Source organism: Pseudophryne corroboree, chromosome 1 (assembly GCF_028390025.1).
Source record: "Pseudophryne corroboree isolate aPseCor3 chromosome 1, aPseCor3.hap2, whole genome shotgun sequence".
NCBI classification, from domain to species: Eukaryota; Metazoa; Chordata; class Amphibia; order Anura; family Myobatrachidae; genus Pseudophryne; species Pseudophryne corroboree.
The window spans coordinates 252,143,249-252,166,402 of NC_086444.1; the positions used below are offsets into that span (position 1 = coordinate 252,143,249).

The following is a 23,154-nucleotide window of genomic DNA, read 5'->3' on the forward strand; positions in this document are numbered from 1 at the left end:
TTTTTTTTTCGAATCGTTAAAAAAAGCAGCAAAAAAATATACCTGCTTTTTCCAGTCGAGTTTGGATAACCATGCACGGATCAGTGAGATCTGTGCATGGTTATCTATGGGAAAGGGTCTGTTTAGTGTAAAAACTGAGAAAAAAATTGCGTGGAGTCCCCCCTCCTAAGCATAAACAGCCTCGGGCTCTTTGAGCCGGTCCTGGTTGATAAAATATTGGGACAAAAAGCGTAGGGGTCCCCCGTATTTTTGAAACCAGCACCGGGCTCCACTAGCCAGTTACATAATGCCACAGCCGGGGGACACTTTTATACTGGTCCCTGCGGCCCTGACATTACATACCCAACTAGTCACCCCTGGCCGGGGTACCCTGGAGGAGTGGGAACCCCCTAAATCAAGGGGTCCCCCCCATCCAGCCACCCAAGGGCCAGGGGTGAAGCCCGAGGCTGTCCCCCCCATCCAAGGGTGGCGGATGGGGGGCTGATAGCCTTGTGAAAAAATGTGAATATTGTTTTTAGTAGCAGTACTACAAGTCCCAGCAAGCCTCCCCCGCAAGCTGGTACTTGGAGAACCACAAGTACCAGCATGCAGTAAAAAACTGGGCCCGCTGGTACCTGTAGTACTACTACTAAAAAATACCCCCCCCAAAAAACAGGACACACACACACCGTGAAAGTGTAAGTTTATTACATACATGCACACCTCCATACATACATACTTACCTATGTTCCCACGAGGCTCGGTCCTCTTCTCCATGTAGAATCCTTGGGGGACCTGTGAAAAAAATTATACTCACATAATCCAGTGTAGAATCCGACCTTTGAATAATCCACGTACTTGGCAAAAAAATAAAACGGAAATCCGACCACGCACTGAAAGGGGTCTCATGTTTACACATGGGTCCCCTTTCCCCGACTGCCAGGACCCACCCCCGACTCCTGTCAAAGAGGGTCCCTTCAGCCAATCAGGTAGCGCCACGTCGTGGCACTCTCCTGATTGGCTGTGTGCTCCTGTAGTGTCTGTCAGGCAGCACACGGCACAGATACAATGTAGCGCCTATGCGCTCCATTGTAGCCAATGGTGGGAACTTTGCGGTCAGCGGTGAGGTTACTTTCAGTCAATTATGCCTTTCTGACCAGACTGGACTATGAGAATAAAACAAATGGCGCCTTTTGCAGCTTATTATATACATTCAATACATAAGGAAAGATGTGAGTACAAAACTGATATGGGTGACGCTGACAATGTAACACACCTTGACTGTATATATATGTATATTAAGTAAACATATATAACAGTAATTAGTATCATAAAGATGCATTAATAGTGTATATATTTTATATAAAGATTTAGAGAGGCAGTATACATTATAATAGTCCCAAACATTTACAGTACATTTATTGTGGTACTGCTTGGAGTGTGATACTCTGCCATATCTTATAATGACATGCAGTAAATGGCACTAAAACAGAAAGTGCAAGGAAGAACCAGAAACGTAGCAAGCCAAGAGTAGGAAGATACTCCGGCATAAAGGTGAACTTTATTTAATGGACTGGCCGCACAAATGTAAGTATGTTTTTACCTTGGTGAGCAGGGGTGCGGAAACAAGGGCGAGGAAGGAGAGCTTCTTACTGGGAGTGCCGGTGCGTATGTGGATGATGATAGTGAGATGTCATTGGCTAAGGAAGTAAAACCAGCATCCCCAGAACCTCCCTGTGAGACTGAGGGCAGTATTGATGAATCCTACCTGAAGGTGTGCCTGGGGGAGTGTTTCTTCTGTTTCCCTCTCTACTGTACACTGCTCACTGCGATCTGAGGTTTTTATTAGGGATGAGCGGGTTTGGTTTCCTAGAAATTGAAACACACCTCCCCCTCCCCAAACTTCCGCATTATGACTAGATACAAGTCCCAGCTCAGGTTCTCCTACCAGGCTTGGATCCGAAAATGAGGCAAAACATCTCCTTCTCGGTATCGGATCTCACGTTTATGGACTGCATAAAGTACCACCCGTCATGGCTCAGGTGCCAATTCACCAGTGACATTAAAGTTAAACGACAAGGTAGGCACTGGCAAATTAACCACGTCCCCTCCCCCCCCCCCATAAAGAGGGTAAAAAGAAATCCATGGGACTCCCCCTATTTCATGAAAAACAGCACTAGGCTCAACCAGCAGGAGGACACTCAGTGTGGGGTCCCCCTGCCATCACATTAACCACCCCTAAACTGGTCATCCCAGGGCTGGAATTCCTCAGAAAGCGGGGACACCCAAAAAATAAAATGGGGTTCCCCCTCCTGAGTAACAACCAGCACTGGGCTTATAGCCCAGTGATATGCCCCGCACACCTGGTTGCAGTGGGTGCAGGGTTCTTGGCAGGACAATATTGTTCTTTACAGGAAGCCTACAGGTCCCAGCAAGCCCGCCCAAGCATGCCGGCACTTGTAGAACCACAAGTGTCAGCATGCCCGGACATTAAAGGGCCGGCTGGCACCCGTAGTCCGCCTGTAAAGAAAATAATAAAATATAAACACCACACCATGTTTTAATAGTTTATTGTACTGCATGTTCACCTGGGGGCTGTGGCCTTTCAGCTCTTTTTCAGGGCTGCCACCTCCCAAAGCTTCCAGTGTCTTCTCTCTTCGAGAGCTCTTCCCTGCTCCCTCGCCGCCGACGGACTGCCCAGCTGCTGCCTTGCACAAGCTTATATAAGCCAGATGAAGGGGCGGGGCGATGAAATGGTGAGCCGTGATTGGCTCACGGCAGCCATCTTGAATTTTAAAAAATTCAGCTGTGGCGCCATTTTTTAAATAGATACCCGCTGCCGAACTCTGCAAAATGGCTAGCGGACACTGGATCCACCCAGATTCAGGCCTGCCACCATCAACACTATGTCCGCTTGGTCCCGCCGTCACGAACCCGTCATGTGCCACCGCATAGGCCCGCTACCCAGCTGATCCAACACTGGATCCGCTGGGTCAATCACATCTCCTGGACTGACAGGGGTGTGCTGTTATGTGAGTGAATGCACACCCCTGTCATTAAGGCACCTGTACTGGTGGCACTTTTGCATACATTTTCAATGGGCTATTACAGCCCGTAGCTTGGCCTCACCCCCTGCCCGCCCTCAGCTTGCTGAACTTTACTATTGTCGGTGGGAGACACCTCTCCCACTGCCTCCCTCCCCGCTATGCTGCATCACCACCACAGGGGAAATGATTATAGTAAAACAAAGAAGATAACTATACCACAGACTCTTTTATAAATATCTTCTTTGTATTATTTTAGTCATTATGACAGGGAAGACACCAGAGGGAGAGGGTGTGGGACTGTAGCCTCGGAGGCAATAAAAAAAAAAAAAGCACAGACAGGTATCCCTGTATTCAGCGTTGTGCTTAATCTGCAATTTTATACCAATTGCATTGCAACAAAAATACTAATCCTAAATGTCCAAGACACTGCAAGTGATATATAAGATGAATAAAATGATGAATTTAGAAACACACTACCCATGGCATAGAGTCTAAATCAGGCATTCCCAACCTCGTCCTCAAGGCACACTGACAGTGCAGCTTTTAGTGATATCCAGGCTTCAGCATAGATGGTTAAAGCAAAATAACTAATAAATAAATAAGGTCGCCTGTGCTCACGCATGGATATCACTAAAACCTGGTCTGTTAGGGTGCCTTGAGGACTGGGGTTGGGAATGCCTGGTCTAAATCATGCATGGTTAAAAAGGATAGGTGTATGGGGATATATCTGTAGATAAACATGCACAGTTCTGGTAAGTCCATTAGTTCACATGCTCATAAATGACGAGTGAGAACTGCAGATATATAATCCTCATACAGTATATTGAGATCTATTCATCAAATAGCCTCAAGAAGTTTGGTCTTCTGTCTCCGCTCATTGTGGCAATAGAAAATATATTTTTGGGTCATTTATAAACAAAATTTCCAGTGCTGCTGAATGACGCTCTGCTCTCTGGCGATACAGGCAGCCAGCAGTAAGCATACTGTACACTTACATCACTGCCAGGCAGTCAGGATTCATACCAGTCATGCATGACCTGATATCACCAAGTTGCACAGGAGCACTGCGCCAGGAAGCCCCGTCTCCTAAGATGTCGATAGTATTGGTTGATACATTTGCAGTAAATAGCTTGGGAAAGCTATTTTAGGAGAGCCCCTGCAATGGACACCACCGACTGTCAATTCCTATGGGGCATGATAAATATGAGAACCCGTAAATTAATTGACAACTGTTGTTTTTGACAGATTTAGGGACTGTTGTGACCACTTTAGCATCTTTTGTCATAGTTGCATCTTTGAATTTGTACTAATGCTAGTATCAGCCCTTCCCCATGTGTACAAGAGTGTCTGTGAATGTGCAAGGACTGAGACGCCCAGTTTTTGCTACTTAAAATGCAATAATCCCACTTGGTGCATCTTTAGACTCTACCATCGGACGCTCCATCAAACTTGCCCCTGCCCCATGCTAGGTGCAGATTCTCCATCAGAGTATGGCCTCTAATGTAAGCAATAAAGCGCCACATCTGTTACACCCTGTGACACTCCAATAACAACCAACAAAAAAAACAACTGTGATCGCTGTCTAGGAACCAGATGACAATGGGTCAATGAAAAAGTTTTTAATTCATAATATTAAAATACATACAGTACCAGTCAAAAGTTTGGACAGACCTTCTCATTCAATGTTTTTTATTTATTTTATTTTCTACATTGTAGATTAATACTGAAGATATTAAAACTATGAAAGAACACATGGAATTATGTTGTAACCAAAAAAGTGTTAAACAAATAAAAATATGTTTTATATTTTAAATTCCTCAAAGTAGCCCCCTTTTGCTTTGATGACAGCTTTGCACACTCTTGGCATTCTCTCAATCAGCTTCATGAGGTAGTCTCCTGGAATGGTTTTCCAACAGTCTTGAAGGTGTTCCCAGAGGTGCTGAGCACTTGCTGGCTGCTTTTCCTTCACTCTGCGGTCCAACTCATCCCAAACCATCTCAATTGGGTTTAGGTAGGGTAATAGTGGAGGCCAGGTCATCTGACGCAGCACTCCATCACTTTCCTTCTTGGTCAAGTAGCCCTTTTATAGCCTGGAGGTGTGTTTAGGGTCATTGTCTTGTTGAAAAACAAATGATGGTCCCAGTAAGTGCAAACCAGATGGGATGGCATAGCGCTGCAGAATGCTGTGGTAGCCATGCTGGTTAAGTGTGCCTTGAATTTTGAATAAGTCACCAATAGTGTCACCAGCAAAGCACCCCCACACCATCACACCTCCTCCTCCATGCTTCACAGTGGGAACCACACATGCAGAAACCATCCACTCACCTTCTCTGCGTCTCACAAAGACACGGTGGTTGGAACCAAAAATCTCAAATTTGGACTCATCAGACCAAAGTACAGATTTCCACTGGTCTAATGTCCATTCCTTGTGATTCTTGGCCCAAACAATTCTCTTCTTCTTCTTGTTCATCCTCAGTAGTGGCTTCTTCGCAGCAATTCGACCATGAAGGCCTGATTCACGCAGTCTCCTCTGAACAGTTGATTTTGAGATTTGTCTGCTACTTGACCTCTGTGAAGAATTTATGTGGGCTCTAATCTGAGGTTCTGTTAAGTAGTGGTTTCTGAGGCTGGTAACTCTAATGAACTTATCCTCTGCAGCAGAGGTTACTCTTGGTCTGCCTTTCCTGGGGCGGTCTTCATGAGATCCAGTTTCATCATAGCGTTTGATGGTTTTTGCAACTGCACTTGAGGATACATTCAAAGTTCTTGAAATTTTCCGTATCGGCTGACCTTCATGTCTTAAAGTAATGATGGACTGTTGTTTCTCTTTGTTGAGTGGTTCGTGCCATAATATGGATTACAACAGTAGTCAAATAGGGGTGTCCACTGTGTACTAACCCTACCTCTGCACAACACAACTGATGGTCTCAAACACATTAAGACGGCAAGTAATTCCACAGATTGACTCTTGACAAGGCACACCTGTTAATTCAAAACCATTCCAGGAGACTACCTCATGAAGCTTATTGAGAGAATGCCAAGAGTGTGCATAGCTGTCATCAAAGCAAAAGGGGGCTACTTTGAGGAATTTAAAATACCTGTACATACATATTTTGATTTGTGTAACACTTATTTGTTTACAACATAATTCCATATGTGTTCTGTCATAGTTTTGATGTCTTCAGTATTAATCAACAATGTCGAAAATAATTAAAATAAATAAAAACCATTGAATGTGAAGGTATGTCCAAACTTGTGACTGGTACTGTATATTTGTAGTCACTCTTAATATAACCAGACATTAGCTCTTAGTTAGATGCAGAGTGTATCCCTCATAAAACAGTCACAAGCTGGGGGTTAATATGCCAGCAAAGTTGTTAGCATCAGAAATAAGCAGAGTTGGTGTTAGCTCTTAGTTAGGTGCAGAGGATCCGGTATGTAATATCGGCTGACGGGATGCCGGCTGTCAGTATCCCGACAGCAGCATCCCGTCTGCCAGAATACCGGCAGCATGTCCCCTCGCAGACTCGCCACACATCGGGACAGGTGGCGAACTTCGCTCACCACAAGTTCTATTCCCACATGTTTGGTGGCATGGACCCACCAACCGAGTGGGAATTACAGGTGGGTGTCGCTATGCAGACTGCCGGTAAAATGTTGGCTGTTGGGATTCTGGCGTTGGTCTCCTGACCGCCGGGATTCCAACAGCTGGCATTTTGTCTACATAATGATGCAGACTGTATCACTTACAAAACATTCAACATCTGGAGATTAGTTAGCAAGTAGATTTGCTGATAAAAGATGCAGGCAAAGTTGTAAAGCAGAGTGGTACTAGAGTCACTACACGGTTAGTATAAATTTCACAATCAATCAAGCAGCAGCAGCACAGTACAGTATATTAGCAGATAGAACAGAAGCTGTTAGGTAGTGAGCTCACACAGTGTAGTATGATAATAGGGCAGAACAATGGGGGTAATTCATACTGGATCGCTGCAGCAGCAGCAATCGCAGTCTAGATTACTGTGTGGAGTGCGCACGCGAAGCGGCTGCACTGTGCGTCCTCACCCCGGTAGCCCAGTGAGATGCTATCAGCATCTCACTGGCTGCGATCGCCTCTACCTGATTGACAGAACGCCGTTGGTGGGGCACGGTCCGGACAAAGGAGGCGTGTCTGGACCATCAGAAGGAATGTGCTGCGGCAGCTGTGTGACAACATACGCAGCCGCTGCGACCCAGAATGCAGCCAGTAGCTCCCTGCCAGCACGCAGGGGCTGCACTGGCAGGGAGTTACTCGTCAGCTACAAAAGCATCACCACCATGCGATGTCACGCTTGGCTTGAGTTGGGGATCTGACGACTGATAATTGACTGAGGAAGCAGCTATCGGCAAAGGAAGGAAACACGGTGGCTGAATGTAGTTCTTTTTTTTTTATTCAGTAATTTTTTATTGATAGTGTTTTACATATACAAACAAAAAAACATACAGCAGCTAAACCCAGCTCAACAAACAGGTCAAGTACAAAAAATAGTATATCAAAAACATCAATGACATTGGATTTACAGTATATCTGTTAAACAAGATATGACATGTAGCAGGCAACATATCGCATACATATATAGTCAATACAACAATAAGGAGTCATTTCTAAAGCCTCCATGCTTCCCGCACCGCCCCAGAGCAAACAGGCATAATATCACATTCTGTATTAGCTACAATATAAATTACACAGGATACCTTCCCCTTTCCATCACGTCCCACCCACTCCAAGGGCTGACGTATTCCATCTATCCCATTTATTAGAGTATTTAACCAGCATGTCACCAGATCTAAACATTACTCGTTCATGGCCAGAAACCTCGTTGACCAGAGCCTGCCAATGAGATATATTGGGTAATTCAGGGGAGAACCATTTTCTGGCTATTAAGACTTTTACCAGAGTGGTTAAGCATAGTACATAATGATATATGACCAGAGAATGCGTCTCTTCAGGGTCTAACCCGAACAGGCACAATCTAGAGTTCATTACTGGCAATGATGGTTCTGTAAGTACAATATCATTCCAAACTGCAGCCCAAAATGGTGCCAACCTTGGGCATGACCATAATAGGTACCAAAAGTCAGCACCCTCCCCATTGCACTTCGGACAGCAGGTATCAGAGCGAAGATGTGCACTATACAACATTACTGGGGTACGATATGTTCTATGTAAGGTATAAAAATATACCTGCTGGGGTGGTATAACGAATGTATCCCAAAATCTGTATCCATTCTTCATTGGAGAGATCGCCAATATTACCTTCCCATTTAAGTTTCAAGGGGTCAAACAGATGAGAATTAACCTGCACATTCAATGCAGCATAAATCAGAGATATGTGTCCCCTGGACCCCAACGAAAGGAGCAATTTCTTGACTGGAGACACCGATATAGTTAAGGGGGCCGTACCCAGCTGTGCCTGCAGTGCATGATGCAGCTGGAGGTAATGAAAAAAAGCAGTATTAGCAACAGCATAGTCGCCACATAGCCGCTCAAATGATTTAAGAATACCATTATCATAAAGCTGAGCAAATGTTGTAACTCCCATCCGCCGCCATAAAGTATCCGAGGATAGGGGCAGTAGCTCCCTATAAGAGGCATTAAACCACAGGGGTGTATCAGTATCAATGTCTTGCCAGTCAAAAAAGGCAAGGCATTAAACCACAGGGGTGTATCAGAGGCATTAAACCACAGGGGTGTATCAGTATCAATGTCTTGCCAGTCAAAAAAGGTGCGCGCCAATCGCCAGACCAGAAGAGCCTGTCTAAGAATAGGGGTAAGACCAGAGAGAGTAGAGCCAGATATCAAAAAATGAAGTAGAGAGAGAGGAGACTCCACCCACTCAGCATAGAACCCCAACAATGTGTCCCCACCTGCATCCAGGAGCCAACAAGAAAGGTAAACCAGCTGAGAGGCAAAGTAGTATAGTCTCAAATTAGAGAGTCCAAGACCTCCATCTAACTTGGACTTAACCAGGGCCTTCATAGCCACCCTAGGCGCCCTGCCTCCCAAACAAAAGAGTTCAATACGCTGTCAGTAGAGGAAAAAACTTTTTTAGGTATGTACACAGGAGAATATTGCATCACATACAGATACCTGGGTTGGATAGACATTTTAAATAAATTAATACGGCCCATCACAGTGAGAGGAAGCTTCTTCCACATGTGAGCCTTCTTTTTAAAATTACATGTCACAGGCTCCACATTTAATGCAACATAGTCCTGTGGACAAGGAGAGATCCAAATCCCCAAATATTTAAACTGGAGGGTCCACTGCAGCGGGCAAGAGGAGTCCGTCACATCAGAGAGAACACCGGATATGGGGTAGATATTGGACTTGTTCCAATTTATCTGTAAACCAGAATAAGTTCCAAAATGATTAACTAACTGCAACATAGTGAGTAACGAATTCTCAGAATCATTAAGAAATAAAAGCATATCGTCAGCATATAGTGCGATAGTATCAACATGGCTCCCAATCTTAATGCCTACAATATCCGGGGACATACGTATGCAACTAGCTAGCGGTTCAATGGCAAGGGCAAATAGAGCTGGAGAGAGTGGGCAGCCCTGCCTCGTACCCCTCTCCAGTGAAAAGGGTCGTGACACATGACCAATGACTGAAACATGAGCAGCCGGGGAAGAATAGAGCAACTGGACCCACCAAACAAATTTAAGACCGAACGCAAATTTATGAAGCACTTCCCACAGGTACCCCCATTCTACCGAGTCAAAGGCCTTGGCAGCATCCAGGGACACCACCACTGCCCCTGCCTCGGACCGTTCCCCTCTCTGCAGATGGCAAAAGAGTCTTCGGAGGTTCTGTACCGTAGACTTCCCCGGCATAAAACCCATTTGGTCACAGTGGACAATAAATGTAACAACTTTATTTAAACGAACAGCTAAAATTTTAGCCAAAATTTTTACATCTGTAGATAATAGGGAGTTAGGGCGATAGGAGTCCGGGGAGGTGGGGTCCTTACCTGGCTTAAGAATTACTATTATTATAGCCTCAGACATCGAGGGGGGCAAAGAACCGTATTCAAACAAAGTGTTAAATAGTTCAACCAAATAAGGGGTATAGAATTCTTTAAACCGTTTGTACAATTCAATGGGTATTCCGTCACCCCCGGGAGCCTTATTATTGGGGAACGATGCTATAGCAGCATCTAATTCCTCAGTGGTGAACGGGGAATCCAAATATTCAATGGTTGGGGCAATTGTATATGGGAGAGATAGTCTCTCAGTTGATCCATTGTATAAGACACTTTAGACCCGTACAGCGAAGAGTAGTAATCAAAAAATACTTCAGTAATATCAGGGCACGAGTACTTTATAACACCCTGGGGATCACACACCTGTTGGACAGAAATACTACCCCTCTCTTCCCTAGATAGGAAGGTGAGATAACTACCCCCAATCTCCGCCTGTGAGTATAGAGAATGCTTGGAGAACAATAACCGACGCTTGGATATATCTAAAAGAAACGTCGTCCACTCCCGTCTGGCCGTCTCCCAGCATGCAAGGAGGGGGATTTGTGCAAAATAAAGTCGGCTTCTAATTGATTGACAACAGATTTTTTCAAGGCGGGATTCCTCTTCCCTACTAGACCTTTTAATAGCAGCCACCCTTTTAATAAGGGAGCCACGGATAGAGGCTTTAAATGCATCATGCTTAACAGTAGGGGTAGGGCAGGAGGCGTTAAAATCCTGGAAGTCTCGCCAGTCAGCAAGCAAATCAGCTCCATCACCCATTAAGGACAGCCAGAATGGGTTAAGTTTCCAAAACAAGTCCCCGTGGGGAGACAAAGGATCTAAGACCAACAAGGCAGGTGAATGGTCGGAAATCCCTCTGGGTAAGTATTTAATCTGAGTTACCTTAGGGGTCAAATCTGGTGATATGAGGGCCAGGTCAATACGGGAGAATGTATTAAAAGTAGCTGAATAGCAAGAGTATTGGCTCTCATGGGGAAACCGGACCCTCCAAATATCATACTGCAAGAATATGTAGAAGGGTGGAGTTAACAAAGGCTCTAAGAAAAACAAAGCGACACCCCCCTGGCATTTTGTGAAAAGGTAGAATGAAACAGCCATCCCACCTACGTTTTTTTCAGGGCCATCGTCTTACCACCAAGCAAATGAGTCTCCGAAAAGCAAATAATATCCGCCTTATATTTTTTAGCTTGCGACAGGACCAATGCTCTCTTTATTTTATTGTTAAGGCCCCTCACGTTCCAGCTGAGTAGGTGAAGCCCCTCAGATGCTACCAACATTGAAAGACGTTAGACTGGAAAACAGGAGAAAAGGAGAAAAAGGTGAAATGACACAATGACAGAGAATACCTCATCAGAGCACATGTAGATCAGAATAGCAGGCATACAAATATGCAGAAGAGAGGAAGAGAAAAAGTTCGGAGCAGTCGAGAAACAAGGATGCCAGAACACATCCACCATGACTTTGAAGATACATTGCAGCCTTAAATCACCAGCAGTACTTGACCATAACAAAAAAAAACAATAATTAAGCAAAAAAAACTATAAAACAGCAGCAACCCAACCACCCCCACCCTGTACATCCATCAGGAACCTAGATATACCTATATCCCCAACCAAATGTAGCGGAAATATTGATTTCATTTGCTTTGTATATATATATATATATATATATATATATATATATATATATATATATAATAATAATAAGTATTGTATGAATATATACATGTATATCGTAAGTGAAAAATGTATATTTATTTTAATGTAAACATATATATATATATATATATATATATAGGAAATCAGGGTATAATGTAATGTAATGAGAAGAAAAAATGTGTTATAGGGATAGGAATGATTGTTATAGTTCACACTTACATACTTGCATGATTTATTATAGAGATAGTGCATGGGAGAACTTACCGATCGCGCACCGGGAGCCGTGTGCATAGAGGGCTACCACGCGCCGGTAAGAAGAGAAGGGAGTTGTTGGGAAGCCGTGCGCAGAGAGGAGACCGCGCGCCGGGAGACAGAGAGAGCCGGGTGCATAAAGGGGGGCCCTCGAGACCAGTACCAGGGAATGTATATAAGGCGAGCTCCGCCGGCGCTAGGCAGAATGCAGGTCGTCCTTGCAGTGCTCGCACTTGGGTATCTCTGGCGCTGTTGATGAGCTGTAAACCGCTGTAAACATTACAGCAGCAGCCGGAGAGAGACCAAGTATCGCAACCAGACAAGGAGAGCCGCTGGAGATCAGAGCGGGATTTGAGCGGTAGGAGAGGCTGCTAAGGTTGCCTACCTGCTCTAAGATCACCAGGCGGCAGGCTCTATAAAGTGCGCCGTTGTGATGCCGCTGTCCCCGCCACCACTGTAAACATCCTGGCGGACAGTCATGCAAGGCTGAAGGCGGTGACACTAATGAGAGCCCTAGTGCCCCAGCAGCAGAAATGACAGGAAGGCGGCGCTTTAGGCAGCAGAGATGTCAGTAAAGGCTGTTCCATTGCTAAAGCTCCAGATGAAAGGGAGGTGGCGCCTGCAGAGATAAGCCAGTAAGGAGAGCCGGGGGAGTGTCTGACAGCGTTGCTGACCAATAAGGAGGTGTAAGTGAACAAATTGACACCTGTATGTGTTTAACACCTCAAAGGCACCCACCTCAAACTATAGAAGACATATAGCTGCACTTGGGCTCAGACTGTGATAAACAATACTAGGCACAAGTAGTCTATATTTAACCCTTAAGACTATGGACAGAATAAATAAATATATATATATATATATATATATATATAAGGGGTTGGCCTATAGCAGCTGAAGTATAGACTAAGTTTTTCCTTAAATGCTAATTGGACTTAAAGTTATAACGCTGACATGACACTGCATCTATGGTTTACATCTAAGATTTGAAGAGTAAATTTAAAGCAAGGACTTAAGAGGAACCATTCAGTCAGCAAAGGGAAACACTATATGACAATAGACAATAGACTTTATTATGCCAGAACTGAGAAATTCTAATGGCTCATAGCTAAAGGCATAGTGGCAGCTAGTTCTATGGAAGCCAAGTAATGACATATGCAAAGGCTGCCTAGCATAAGTACATCTAGCCTGTACAGTGTTTCTTGAATATATTATATTTCTAACTTCCCACAAAGCTACTGAACAACCATGAACACATAAATATTCAGAGAAGCTGCCGGAGAGAATAGATTACTTTCTCCAGTAAAATAAGGCGTTGTATACCAAGGAGATGGAGATAGTAATCGTTTACATTTATATACACACTGGTAACGAGACTTCATCTACTGAGGAGCAACAGTAAATATTTTAGTATACAATATCATATTTACCATCTGCTAGCCACACTGTAGAGAGACTCTTCACTGAGGAGCTAGAAGGAAAGCAAGGATATTAAAGACATTGTATTCAAAATAAAGTAACTTATTGCAGTGAAAGACTGGAAGGTCCTCTAGTATTAAACTAAATAACAATTTAGACTGTTGGATACAAAGTAATGGTATTTCACTTCTCTGCAATGCACTGTATCCACTTATGTAAAATCCAAACTAGAATGGAGGATTAATTCATCGTCACTTGTCAAGGTAGTCCAAAAGGATAAAAATACACTCATTGGGCCCCAACTGCGCATTTAAAGATTGAGAGTACCCGGGTCACTCAAGTAGAGTATATAGTATGTGTTATTGTGTATTACATGCATAGTTATTTGTAAAAGAAGAAAAAGAAAGAAAAATTGTTAATTAGTAATTGAGTATGTAATTAGAGTATATGTATGTGTATATGTGTATTTATATATATATATATATATATATATGTATATATATATATATATATATATATATATATATATATATTAATATAAAAACATTATATTTACCATAAAGATATTGTGGTGGTTTCTCTGGATCCTAAGGAAAAGGAAAGAACAGGTATTTAATGTATTATTATACTAAGGGGATTTGGGTATTAAATGCGTATTTGTTGATTAGCACATCCATTTCATGCAAGGCTTACCCAGGCAAGCCAAAATAGAAATTAGCTTGGGTGGAGGCACTGACTTATATTAGTGACTAATATCTAGAGGTAAGATAGGGTTACATTTTGGAGGCACTGCTGAGATATGAGCACTAACTATTTCTTCATCACTTCTAGGCCATATAATGCGCCACAGTCTTCCAATTTCTCCCCCAGCTACAATCATTGTAGGTATTAACCTAGCATCTTACTCTTTTTCTGTCTCTATCAAAATAGCCACAACTCTCCCGGAATCCTCTCTCCATTTATCTACGATCCGGGGTTTGCTTACTCCATACAATTTGTCTGAAGTCTCTAATACCACATCATCATGAATGTCAGAAAAATGTCCCCCTACTCCCATACACTTTTTTAAGTTTGTTCCTCTCTGTGTACACCAAGTGTATAACTCTCCTTCTGAAATCCTCTCCATTATAGTATCCTGAATATTCGTCTCAGCAGTGCCTCCAAAATGTAACCCTATCTTACCTCTAGATATTAGGAACTTCAATTTTCGCAGGGTCAGTTCGCAGGGTCAGTGGCAATTCCCTCTCTATTTACAATGTGTCCTAAGTATTTCACTGAGGATCGGCATAACTGACATTTGTCAATAGACAACTTCAATCCCCCTTCAATTAATCTATCTAGAACTTTAATAAGACGGGTATTATGCTCTAGAAGGGAACTCACAAAAACAATGATGTCATTTAAATAGACAATGATCTCTCTATAATTCATATCCCCAATTACTTTATCCATTGTCCTCTGGAATGTAGCTGGGGCTCCCTTAATTCCCTGGGGCATTTTTATGAATTCGAAAAAACCTAATGGGCAAATTAATGCAGTTTTATCTCTATCTTCAGGGTGCATGGGGATCTGGTAGAATCCATTCCGTAGGTCTAATACCGAAAACCATACACTTCCTTGCAAGCAGTCTAATGCTTCATCAGTTTTTGGAACTGTGTACTGGTCTGGGACAGTTCTTGCATTAAGGGTCCTGTAATCTACACACATACGAATTTTCCCATTTTTCTTTTTAGCAATTACAATTGGAGAATCATATGGACTACAGGATTATATAATAATTTGATTCTCCAACAATCCCTTTAAATGTAACCGGACATTTTCAAAATCCGCAGGAGCTATCCTACGAGATCTTTCACGAAAAGGACTTGTATCCGTGAGTTCTATACTATGTTCTACTCCTTTTGCCTCTCCTAAATCCCATTCATCAGATGAAAAAACCTTACTCCTAATACTCAATTCCCTTATCAAAGAATCTTTGTCCTCTTTTAGAATATCGCTATTTTGAAAACAAACTTCAAATTGACCCTTCTCCACCTCCAGCTTATCTCTAGGTTGAATTACCCAAGTATGTCCTGCTTCATTAATCTGTTCCTTCCTATGCCTATCCTGACACCATTTTGATAATTCATTGTACAATTGGGTATTAGTACCTATAATTAAAGGAAGTTCATTCCTGCCCCCTTGGATCTCAGGACAAATTAAAGCAATAAAAGGGACCTGCAATGGCTTTCCAGGGATTTCTCTATCAAATTCGAGAGTAACTTGTACATACCCTAAGTATGGATATTTGTTTACACTTAAACCCCCAGATTATTAATCCATTAAGGGGTTGTATTTGCACATCCGATATGTGTTTAACACCTCAAAGGCACCCACCTCAAACTATAGAAGACATATAGCTGCACTTGGGCTCAGACTGTGATAAACAATACTAGGCACAAGTAGTCCATATTTAACCCTTAAGACTATGGACAGAATATATATATATATATATATATATATATATATATATAAAGGGGTTGGCCTATAGCAGCTGAAGTATAGACTAAGTTTTTCCTTAAATGCTAATTGGACTTAAAGTTATAACGCTGACATGACACTGCATCTATGGTTTACATCTAAGATTTGAAGAGTAAATTTAAAGCAAGGACTTAAGAGGAACCATTCAGTCAGCATAGGGAAACACTATATGACAATAGACAATAGACTTTATTATGCCAGAACTGAGAAATTCTAATGGCTCATAGCTAAAGGCATAGTGGCAGCTAGTTCTATGGAAGCCAAGTAATGACATATGCAAAGGCTGCCTAGCATAAGTACATCTAGCCTGTACAGTGTTTCTTGAATATATTATATTTCTAACTTCCCACAAAGCTACTGAACAACCCTGAACACATAAATATTCAGAGAAGCTGCAGGAGAGAATAGATTACTTTCTCCAGTAAAATAAGGCGTTGTATACCAAGGAGATGGAGATAGTAATCGTTTACATTTATATACACACTGGTAACGAGACTTCATCTACTGAGGAGCAACAGTAAATATTTTTGTATACAATATCATATTTACCATCTGCTAGCCACACTGTAGAGAGACTCTTCACTGAGGAGCATTAAAGACATTGTATTCAAAAGAAAGTAACTTATTGCAGTGAAAGACTGGAAGGTCCTCTAGTATTAAACTAAATAACAATTTAGACTGTTGGATACAAAGTAATGGTATTTCACTTCTCTGCAATGCACTGTATCCACTTATGTAAAATCCAAACTAGAATGGAGGATTAATTCATCGTCACTTGTCAAGGTAGTCCAAAAGGATAAAAATACACTCATTGGGCCCCAACTGCGCATTTAAAGATTGAGAGTACCCGGGTCACTCAAGTAGAGTATATAGTATGTGTTATTGTGTATTACATGCATAGTTATTTGTAAAAGAAGAAAAAGAAAGGAAAATTGTCAATTAGTAATTGAGTATGTAATTAGAGTATATGTATGTGTATTTATATATATATATATGTATATGTATATATATATATATATATATTACAAATAGAAATGGATTCTCGTGGGAGCCAATATGCCTTTTGTATGACAATAATTAAAAGTTTTTATTGTACAGAAACAAACGATATTTATCCTAAGCGTTCGTTATTGACACAACCTTCTAAAAATTCATATAAAACAATATTACAATCTTATACATAAATTACAGTTGGATGTGAGGATTTTACAGCCAGGTGATCACAGTCAGAACTCGAAATGGATGTATCTCCAACCAGATGTTTGTGATAAGGACTTTGTTAACCAGACGTTGCAAAACCCAACGCGTTTCGTCCGTTAGGACTTCATCAGGGGTTTGGAATCTGGATAGTTACAAATGGAAATATATAAATCATATAGTCTTCATTAATAAGACATATTATTATCCAGGTAAGTATTCCATTGAAATCTATTGTGGATTAACATACATACCAGTTCTTATAGTAGGAGTGATTACCATTGATTAGAAAGGTTTAGAATATCCAATGATTACATCCAATCACATATTCAATTCGATAAATATAATATCTGAAACATTATCGTTATAATAATCAATAAACATTATCCTTATACAAATGATAAAAGGAAGAGGGAGGGAGAGTCAAAAGAAGAGAAAAGGGAGGGAAAGTCGAAAGAATATTATGAATGTCAATATAAATCAAATAGCTCCGTATTTATCCACATAATCAACATCAATTCAGCTGATGGAAATGATACAAAGGGCAGGGTCTACAAGTATCAGAAACCACCAATAGTTATAGAACACTCCAATTAAAGTCCACATAAAACTTCAAATTCACAATATACACACAATTATATCCACATTACAACTCATTGTACAATACATACCTAGATAGACTTCAAAAAAATATATATAAATTTGGTTGAAATTAGATGATGTTACGTTCCCTAAAAGGGATAAAGATAAAATAGTTTTTTGTCACTCAAATGATTGTTAATAGGAAATGTTCCTGTAACATCCTGTTTACCATTAAAATAACATAGATGCTACCAACAAATCAGAGAAGATATAACAACTTCCTCAATTGATTATAAGAAACCATGCTGATGTCAGTATTTAATGTAAGGTATTTAAGGTGATTCAAATAGAAGAACTTTTTTATCCAAAACTAATTAATAAATGATGTCTTTAATCTAACATGCAATGGGGAGTGGTATATTCAATCAATCATTAGAGAGCCAATTAAGTTCACAGCTGTAATTTATAACCAGCAAGAAGAACTTTTTAACATCTGAAATACTAATCTTAACATCATATGGTATTTAATATTTGCACTAAATTAGTCTGGTTCTTACCTATTTTCAATCAAGAATGGTGGAACCTTATAGTCTACCTCTGTTTATACATGTCACCAAACAGAGAACTTAGGAAAATTTCAAATCCTGAACGAAACTATTCCCTGTGGACAAGTAAATCTAAATCAGTATATTACAATCATACTAAAATTAAGTAGTTACTCTTAAATTAAGGAATCCATTCATCTAATAAATTTTCAAAAAGACCATCCAATAACTAAGTTCCAAATATACAATTATAATACTCAAACTTACTTTTTACAGGAACAAGTGCAACCTCACTGAATCCCAACTACAGAATGAGAGGCAATATAAGGACATCCCTTTATAGCTCCCTTGATATTACATCACTTCCTGCTGGCTGATTAATTAATTTATTATTAGTTAGTGATGTGTTAGGACCTCATAGTACTATGTGGAATGCCATTCTTACTGGTTACCTAACAGATCCCCTAAATGATGTCTTTAATCTAACATGCAATCGGGAGTGGTATATTCAATCAATCATTAGAGAGCCAATTAAGTTCACAGCTGTAATTAATAACCAGCAAGAAGAACTTTTTAACATCTGAAATACTTAACCTCATATGGTATTCAATGATTGCATTAAATTAGTCTGGTTTTTACCTATTTTCAATCAAGAATGGTGGAACCTTATAGTCTACCTCTGTTTATACATGTCACCAAAAAGAGGACTTAGGAAAAATTTCAAATCCTGAATGATACTATTCCCTGTGGACAAGTAAAACTAAATTAGTATATTACAATCATATTAAAATTAAGTAGTTACTCTTCAATTAAGGAATCCATTCATCTAATACATTTTCAAAAAGACCATCCAATAACTAAGTTCCAAAAATACCAATATAGTACTCAAACTTACTTTTTACAGGAACAAGTGCAACCTCATTGAATACCAACTACAGAATGAGAGGCAATATAGGGGCATCCCTTTATAGCTCCCTTGATATTACATCACTTCCTGCTGGCTGATTAATTAATTTATTATTAGTTAGTAATGTGTTAAGACCTCATGGTACTATGTGGAATGCCATTCTTACTGGTTAACTAACATCAATTCTGCTTCCTGACATTATAAAAAATAAGAGGGGACAAAATCTGAACGCTACATGCGTTCCACTCTCACGTGCGTGTCAACGCACCGCACTTCCGGTTCCGGCGGAAGTACGCACCGCGTGCGTGTCACAGTCACGCACTTCCGGCGGATGTACATCACATGCGAGTCACGATCGCTGTTTGCGTGCCATGGTCCCGTAGTTCGATGGAGATGTGTCAGCGGATGTTAAATTTTGTGGTTAGCTTTAGGGATTCTTTCTGTGATGAATAAAGATTAAACAAAAATGGCCGGCCATCTTACAGTCCCCCCCCCCCCTCCCCCTATGTTTATAGTTTTGTTTTTTGTTTTTTAGTTTAAGTTTGATAAAAGGAATATACAACTTAGGGATGATTTAAGTATATATAGTATGTTCATGGTCTATCAATATATAACTCTTATGAAATGTAATATGTGGTGAATCTTTCTGTAAATGGGAAATCATGTTGATGTTGGTTATATTAATATTGTCGGTGTAATTTGAACCAGACAATTAAACACTAAACTTTAAATTTGAAACATGTCGTATCAATACTATTAGTTATTATTGCAATAAGTCACTTTAAGTATATTTTTTTATCAAATAGTTTATAATTAATATTATTTATCACAAATTGGTCACTTATATTGATTAACACTTATTTAATAAATAGCACTATTAATACCTTTATTTAATTGATGAGATAACAGCACTTTATTACTATTTAGAATTCAATATTAATGTTACAATTCTAACTGTGAAAAAAGAGTTTGACTTTAATGACCAAAGAACTCTTTAATAGTAGACCTTATAAAGAATTTTTGTTTAATCTTTATTCATCACAGAAAGAATCCCTAAAGCTAACCACAAAATTTAACATCCGCTGACACATCTCCATCGAACTACGGGACCATGGCACGCAAACAGCGATCGTGACTCGCATGTGATGTACATCCGCCGGAAGTGCGTGACTGTGACACGCACGCGGTGCGTACTTCCACCGGAACCGGAAGTGCGGTGCGTTGACACGCACGTGAGAGTGGAACGCATGTAGCGTTCAGATTTTGTCCCCTCTTATTTTTTATAATGTCAGGAAGCAGAATTGATGTTAGTTAACCAGTAAGAATGGCATTCCACATAGTACCATGAGGTCTTAACACATTACTAACTAATAATAAATTAATTAATCAGCCAGCAGGAAGTGATGTAATATCAAGGGAGCTATAAAGGGATGCCCCTATATTGCCTCTCATTCTGTAGTTGGTATTCAATGAGGTTGCACTTGTTCCTGTAAAAAGTAAGTTTGAGTACTATATTGGTATTTTTGGAACTTAGTTATTGGATGGTCTTTTTGAAAATGTATTAGATGAATGGATTCCTTAATTGAAGAGTAACTACTTAATTTTAATATGATTGTAATATACTAATTTAGTTTTACTTGTCCACAGGGAATAGTATCATTCAGGATTTGAAATTTTTCCTAAGTCCTCTTTTTGGTGACATGTATAAACAGAGGTAGACTATAAGGTTCCACCATTCTTGATTGAAAATAGGTAAAAACCAGACTAATTTAATGCAATCATTGAATACCATATGAGGTTAAGTATTTCAGATGTTAAAAAGTTCTTCTTGCTGGTTATTAATTACAGCTGTGAACTTAATTGGCTCTCTAATGATTGATTGAATATACCACTCCCCATTGCATGTTAGATTAAAGACATCATTTAGGGGATCTGTTAGGTAACCAGTAAGAATGGCATTCCACATAGTACTATGAGGTCCTAACACATCACTAACTAATAATAAATTAATTAATCAGCCAGCAGGAAGTGATGTAATATCAAGGGAGCTATAAAGGGATGTCCTTATATTGCCTCTCATTCTGTAGTTGGGATTCAGTGAGGTTGCACTTGTTCCTGTAAAAAGTAAGTTTGAGTATTATAATTGTATATTTGGAACTTAGTTATTGGATGGTCTTTTTGAAAATTTATTAGATGAATGGATTCCTTAATTTAAGAGTAACTACTTAATTTTAGTATGATTGTAATATACTGATTTAGATTTACTTGTCCACAGGGAACAGTTTCGTTCAGGATTTGAAATTTTCCTAAGTTCTCTGTTTGGTGACATGTATAAACAGAGGTAGACTATAAGGTTCCACCATTCTTGATTGAAAATAGGTAAGAACCAGACTAATTTAGTGCAAATATTAAATACCATATGATGTTAAGATTAGTATTTCAGATGTTAAAAAGTTCTTCTTGCTGGTTATAAATTACAGCTGTGAACTTAATTGGCTCTCTAATGATTGATTGAATATACCACTCCCCATTGCATGTTAGATTAAAGACATCATTTATTAATTAGTTTTGGATAAAAAAGTTCTTCTATTTGAATCACCTTAAATACCTTACATTAAATACTGACATCAGCATGGTTTCTTATAATCAATTGAGGAAGTTGTTATATCTTCTCTGATTTGTTGGTAGCATCTATGTTATTTTAATGGTAAACAGGATGTTACAGGAACATTTCCTATTAACAATCATTTGAGTGACAAAAAACTATTTTATCTTTATCCCTTTTAGGGAACGTAACATCATCTAATTTCAACCAAATTTATATATATTTTTTTGAAGTCTATCTAGGTATGTATTGTACAATGAGTTGTAATGTGGATATAATTGTGTGTATATTGTGAATTTGAAGTTTTATGTGGACTTTAATTGGAGTGTTCTATAACTATTGGTGGTTTCTGATACTTGTAGACCCTGCCCTTTGTATCATTTCCATCAGCTGAATTGATGTTGATTATGTGGATAAATACGGAGCTATTTGATTTATATTGACATTCATAATATTCTTTCGACTTTCCCTCCCTTTTCTCTTCTTTTGACTCTCCCTCCCTCTTCCTTTTATCATTTGTATAAGGATAATGTTTATTGATTATTATAACGATAATGTTTCAGATATTATATTTATCGAATTGAATATGTGATTGGATGTAATCATTGGATATTCTAAACCTTTCTAATCAATGGTAATCACTCCTACTATAAGAACTGGTATGTATGTTAATCCACAATAGATTTCAATGGAATACTTACCTGGATAATAATATGTCTTATTAATGAAGACTATATGATTTATATATTTCCATTTGTAACTATCCAGATTCCAAACCCCTGATGAAGTCCTAACGGACGAAACGCGTTGGGTTTTGCAACGTCTGGTTAACAAAGTCCTTATCACAAACATCTGGTTGGAGATACATCCATTTCGAGTTCTGACTGTGATCACCTGGCTGTAAAATCCTCACATCCAACTGTAATTTATGTATAAGATTGTAATATTGTTTTATATGAATTTTTAGAAGGTTGTGTCAATAACGAACGCTTAGGATAAATATCGTTTGTTTCTGTACAATAAAAACTTTTAATTATTGTCATACAAAAGGCATATTGGCTCCCACGAGAATCCATTTCTATTTGTAATCTACTTTTAATACCTTATCTGACAGAGGGTATTTCTTGTTGGTTTGAGACTAGAGGTATAGCGCAAGATATTAGGGTTGATTTTTTGTTTTATATATATATATATATATCCAGCATTTCCTAGCATGCAGCGGCACTCAGGGACAGACTCATGGATATTTCAGAACAAACAGTGTTTTAATCCATTCCAAAGCAAAGAAGTTCCATCCTTTGCTTTGGAATGGATTAAAACACTGTTTGTTCTGAAATATCCATGAGTCTGTCCCTGAGTGCCACTGCATGCTAGAAAATGCTGGATGTGTTACTGTTTCCAGAAGGCACCAGGGC

At 39.8% G+C, this 23,154-nt stretch overlaps 2 long non-coding RNA genes across 3 annotated transcripts; one reads left to right on the forward strand and one right to left on the reverse strand.

Annotated features, from left to right (window-relative positions):
* Positions 1 to 17,009: 17,009 nt before the first annotated feature.
* On the reverse strand, positions 17,010 to 19,273 carry LOC135055473 (uncharacterized). The gene is made up of 5 exons (XR_010243764.1): positions 19,123 to 19,273; positions 18,240 to 18,343; positions 17,772 to 17,831; positions 17,355 to 17,450; positions 17,010 to 17,245 (listed from the first exon to the last, which is right to left on the reverse strand). It is a non-coding gene; the product is annotated as an uncharacterized LOC135055473 (long non-coding RNA).
* A 1,234-nt stretch (positions 19,274 to 20,507) lies between these two features.
* LOC135055512 (uncharacterized) lies at positions 20,508 to 22,669 on the forward strand. Of its 2 annotated transcripts, none has more exons than XR_010243774.1 (5): positions 20,508 to 20,630; positions 21,410 to 21,513; positions 21,922 to 21,981; positions 22,303 to 22,398; positions 22,508 to 22,669. It is a non-coding gene; the product is annotated as an uncharacterized LOC135055512 (long non-coding RNA). The 2 variants fall into 2 exon arrangements; XR_010243769.1 differs by lacking the exon at positions 20,508 to 20,630 and adding an exon at positions 20,953 to 21,258 and having other exon boundaries at positions 22,508 to 22,668.
* Positions 22,670 to 23,154: the final 485 nt, after the last annotated feature.